Source organism: Carassius gibelio, chromosome B4, assembly GCF_023724105.1.
Source record: "Carassius gibelio isolate Cgi1373 ecotype wild population from Czech Republic chromosome B4, carGib1.2-hapl.c, whole genome shotgun sequence".
NCBI classification, from domain to species: Eukaryota; Metazoa; Chordata; class Actinopteri; order Cypriniformes; family Cyprinidae; genus Carassius; species Carassius gibelio.
In genome coordinates, this window is record NC_068399.1 from 11,944,873 (window position 1) to 11,950,897 (window position 6,025).

A 6,025-nucleotide genomic window follows, 5' to 3' on the forward strand; every position below is an offset into this window, starting at 1 on the left:
GCGCATTCTGCCCTACTGATGGTGCCAGTGCCTGAAAGACTAGGCCTACTTGAAGTAAATACATTATTTGTACTGTAATGTATTATGAGGATTTATTTTATTTTTATTTTCTTCCTTTCTTTTTAAGTTTTAAACTTATTTTTTTTTATTTTTCTTCATTGTGGACTAAATATATTGTGAAACAATGTACTAATTCATCAAAACAACGTAGCTATATGGACTGTATAATGGATATACAAGCATATGCAGTTATGTTTACGATAAAGTGAAACAGAAAGAACATAGGTCCTGTGTCATTTATGAATATGGCTTCGAACTATCAAGAGGATTCGGGTGAGTCTCATATAGGCCTAGTCTTTATTCTGGTATCAAATAAATAAATTGCATAAAACACACGTAACACATGTAACTTGTGTTCAAACTGTTCTCAGAATATATTTTTTTCTTTCAAGATGAAGGCTGCAACCAGAAATCAAGTCCCCCAGAGAAGACACAGATTCAGAGACAACCAGTGATTCTGGATCTGACACTGAAGAAGATGCACAAACATCTAGCAAGGTACAATTATTAAGACATTTCAAAGGAAAGCATGTAAAACGTTTAAAAGGAAAACATGTACAAATGTACTGTATCAACAAAACTCAATAAAAAGTGAAAGAATCTTCCACAAAACATTCTTAAACTTAAAAACATTTACATATGTAATTAAATCCATTTATCTAGAAATGATGCCCACATGTACAGTAATTAAAGTATTTAAAAGCAATTATTTTTATAATAATATAATAATATATATTATATAATATATTATATAATTATGTTCTGTGCACTACTACTAAACGAGTAATACATATTAATAAAATAAATAAAATATAAATAATATAACAGTCTCACAGTTCAAAAGATGATTAGTAATAACCACATTATTGAATGTGAATGCAGCTGGAGCTCAATAGGTGAATAAATCTTAATTATGATGCTTTGTGTTCAAGCGGAATGTCTGTATGCATTACAATCATGGTCACTGCCGATTTCAGGACAAGTGTAGGAATGAGCACATATGCAAGGAATTCCTGAAGGGATCGTGCAAGTTTGGTGCTGGATGTCGTCTCAATCACAACAGTCAGAGTTCATCATCAGGACAGGGCACATGAAGAAGCAGACCCACATCTGCAGGTATATGTGTAATGGGGTGTAAAAGTATACTGTATCAAAAATACTCAATTATTGTTTGTTTACAATAAAAAGTCAAAGTATCTTCCACAAAACATACTTAAAAACATTGACATATGTGATTTCAATGATTATTATGCCTACATGTCATTAATTTAAGTATTTAAAAGCAATTATTTTTCTTAGCTATGCAACGCACTGGCTCTAGGACACACTCCATGCTATATAATATAATATATAATATAATGTAATTGTCATGCTTCTGAGGAGCGGGGAGAGAGGAAATGAGGAGAAACAGGAGTAAACTCAAAGTTAACAGTCTTTAATTAAAAACCAAAGGGAATACAAAGTGAATCAGGGCATGACGTACAGTAAGACACCGGACAAGGAAACCAGGAACAGAACACTTTAAATACACAACTAAACGAGGGGAAAATGAGACACGCCTGAGACAAATGAAAAACACTAGGAGTAGGAACAGGAAGAACCAAATATGGACACAAAGAAACACGAGGGAGAAAGGAGGGCATGGAGAGCTAAACAACGACAAAACATGAACACAACACAGGTCTGACATTACCTCCAGGCGGATCAGGCCGCTCAGGGTACCATGGCAGATCAGACAGTTTCTCTCTGGGCTGGATGATTTACAGTTTCTCTCTGGGCTGGAATTAATTAGTCTGAATAGCTGTCAGCTGCTAATTTAAGTACACAATTAGATAATACAAATTTAGGTCAACCAATTACCAAGCAATGCTTCATTTTGTTTAGTCTGTGGTGTAAAAAGTTAGCATTAACAATTAAAGAAAAAACACTTAATCAAAACAGGATCAGATATGGAAGAATGTCCATGCCAAAGTGCCTTTTAATGTCAATAATTTTTGGTCCCAAATTTTTACAGGTAGTCCACTGTATGATTTTTTTTTTTTTTTTTTTTTTTTTGCTATCCTCGTTTACATAAGTTAATTATAGTGTCCTGCACCCACTAGTAAAAACATATATATAATGATATCTGGTGTCTGAATCATTTTTGGTTTGACTGTAAATGATATTATGCATTAATGGGTTGGGTTATATTTAATGACTATCTGTTGACTGTATCTGTGTCTATAGGGCAAAGCCAGTCCAATTCAGAGCTCAGAACTGGAGATGGCATATCAAAACAACCGCCGTGGTTCAGTCAAGTTCACTTTTGACTCTACCCAGTATGAGATTAGCTTTAAAGGTTTGTTTTGTATTCTCCCACACACATCTGTTTCAAATTCCTTTTCTATAAACAGGAAAGATCACAATCATAAATGTCTTTGTGTTTTCAGAAATGTGTCAAAGAAATGTATCTACAGGTCATAAGAGGCATGTTAGACGACGCCCTAAATATGAACCATCTGAAAGTGGAGGGTAAATATGAAGAGTTTACTGAACAGATTTATGTTTGCCTCTTTACCTTATGAAGATTAAATCTTAGGATTAGACTGACTGACTTAAAGAAGTGATAGAAAGAAGAACACATTACCAGCACTTCTAAAAGTGTAATGTGTTAACTGAACAGATTCCTTGGAATAACCTCCCAATTAAAAAACATCTTTAGCCCTTCAACAAACACAACCCCAAAATGGCAGTTTAAAGGGAGAAATCAGTGGTACACCTTCAAGAACATGGTATAATTTTCTTTGTTTATTTTACAAATGCACAAGTCTTTTTTGGACATGTTAATGAGGACTTTGAATGCATATTTACTGTTCATGTGTACAATATATTAATTCATTTTAGCTTTTAACACAGCTTTCTACAGTAGTTGATTCTAGTCATATTTTAATTTCATATTTGAAAATGTATACAATTTTCAAATTAAAATGACAATAAAAAACTGACAATCTCAGTGATACTAATATAACACTGGAACAAATCTGGTGAAAACTCTTAGATTAAAGGTAATCAAAACCCTTCTAAAACCAGCCAACAGACCAGCAAACCAGCTTAGGCTGGTTTTTCACATTTCTTTCACCAGAACAGTTCAAATGATTAAACATAAGGAATTAGGATGTAAATATATTTATCTAATTGTAGTAACTTGTCTGGCAGATCAATAATAATATGCAAAGTAATATAATATTGCATTGTTAATGTTCATGTTGTTGCTAGGCAGACTGATTTGTGATGTTTTAATCAGTGACAACTTTTGAAATCAGGAAGCAATTTTATTATTTTACTTATTATTTACAAATGTATTATTTTTGAGTTTTGAAGATAATCTATAAAATAAATAATGCAATAATTGTAACAAAATACAAATATTGAAATGTGAACTGAATTTTTCCATGACCATGTAATTATATATTTGGTAGCAGTGTAATAAGCGGGATAGTGTATATTCAACCCGAACCTACTTTAATATAAAGCCTCCAGGGAAACACAATACCAAACCCGATCACCCTGTAAGGGTTTAGTTTGTGATAATCATGGACTGAATGTACATTATCTCCTAATTCATGACACTGACTACTGTATTTATGGCCACAGAGAGATTCAAATCATTGTCACTGATCTTGATGTTGTTTCACAACAGGGAGGTTGTTCAATCTCAAGTGCTGACATTGAGAAGTGTTACCAACAAAACCAAACAACCATGACTTTCACTGTGAATGAGGACAGTTAAACTCTGGATTTTGCAAGTATGTGAGCAAAAACATTTGATAGATTGCAAATGTCTTCTTTAGTCTCTAATATAAGGTGCCCTGTGATCTTCTTGAATTAACCTTTAAAATGCATTGTGAAAGTAGTGATTTGAATATTATAAAAGATGCTGTTTTGTCTTTTTCTTTTTATGCAGAGATGAGTCAAGTAAACCAGAGAACAAGGGCCGAACGCAAGGTAAGGCGTGTGTAAAATAATAAGGATGCTCAAGGTCTTGCAGAAGATCCAGATAAGAGTAGAATTTGAAGTGGAAGTAAACAAAACGTTATATAGTGATTTTGACTGAGATGAATGTTAGTGATTGTAATTTTGAATGTTTAATCATCATTATTGTATTATTTGGTAAAATAGAAATTCAGAAATTGTATTCGGGAATTTTGACAAATGTTAATGTAATATGAATGATTTTAAAAGCTGTTTCTCAGCTTGATGACACGTGTCTGAAGCAACCTGAAGCATATATTTTGTTTATTTATCTTAAAGAATTTTATATTTTAAGATGCTATCACTTTTGGTTATTCTATAATTACTCTTGCTAGCCAGTGTGCCATAACAATACAAGCATTATATTGCAAAATTTTACAATAATTTACAATTAAGTGCCTGTTGGAAACTGCCTGAGAACCAATGTTTGAACACTGCTTGTGAAATTGTTTTCAGCTGGACAGTTTCGTTTTCAATCTCTAGCATTATGATAAAACAGTAATTTGGGTGTGAGTTTTATTTACAAACTGAGCTGTTTACTAAGAAGTAACAGCATGCTTTGCAAAGAGTCTGTAATATCAAATGGATACCTTTATGTAATACTTGATGGGGAAAAAATAAAAATAAAAATATAAAATTATAAATGTGGCCTTATTTAACACACACACACACAATTTCACACTGCTACTTTGACCCAATATTAATTTTCCACAGAATATTTTAATGAATTCCAATCATATGATAATTTTAATCACATATCAAGTTAATTATGGTGTCTAAAATCATTTGGTGAAAAAAGTTTTTTGTGTTGGTGCTGGTCATTTTTGAGCAACTGGCACAAATACTTTTCTCAAAAACTACAGACTGAAATGGTAGCTAAGTGCTAAGTAACTATCAATGTATTCCAGCGTTTTGGAACTACAGTATATTTGGTAAGTAGACTTATCGTGTGTTTTCCAATAATAATTTCACAACATTATTTAAGAACAGGTCTGAAAGTGTCCAATAATAGCTAAAATGGTTTTGTCAGTGGCTTCCTTTCCTTTCCAGTGGCACAGTACCAGCAGGACTCCACTGGGATAATGAGTTTCAGAGCGGGCAGATTCAGCGATGAGCTAGACTTCTCAGGTGTGAGAATGCACAGACTAACTCTAACTCGTGGTGATTACGTTCTTGAAACAGTTTTTCTTCTTTACATTTTTTCTTTTCAAGACATTTACTATATGATTTGAAGACTCGGTTTCCTGTGCAATACGTTTCTTTGACCGCTTTCAACATTCGTGTCTGCACAAGTTTTTTATTGTTATTATACATTTTATTGGAGTCCTTCTATGTTAATAAAATTTTAATTTAAAACCTTTTTAAACGTTTTCATGACTTGCATCTCAATTATGATATTAAATGGAAAAAATAAGATTTATAAATTGAACTTAGTGCAATTCAATGCATTGTCTACTTTTTCATATCAAGTTACGAATTTCATATTTAATTTTTTTTGGGGGGGGGGGGGGGGGGTCCTGTAATTCTGTTTATTAAACAATTGAATACACTTTATTAACAAATATATATATATATATATATATATATATATATATATATATATATATATATATATATATATATATATATATATACACACATTTTTTTTTTATCCAATAGTAAATAAAACCATGATTTATAATCATTTTTATCACTTAATTGAAATTATGTGAGTAATTTCTCATGTCAGTTTTAAAGGTCTTAAAATAGGTTACTATTAAGATATGTTATAAAATGTGAAATATGACCTGTACTTTTCTAGACTGACTACATTAGATGAACGAATGAATATTTGAAATGTCAGTCTGATGAATTGTATAAATTCAGTTAACACTTAGTAAACACTAGCTAGCTGAGGACCAACTGTTACTGTTTTTGACTCAGAATTTTTTTTTTAAGATAGCAGAATTATGCA

General features: G+C 31.9%; 1 pseudogene; it reads left to right on the forward strand.

Annotated features, from left to right (window-relative positions):
* The first annotated feature begins 305 nt into the window (after positions 1-305).
* LOC127956554 (uncharacterized) lies at positions 306-4,218 on the forward strand (annotated as a pseudogene).
* The last annotated feature ends 1,807 nt before the right edge of the window (positions 4,219-6,025 follow it).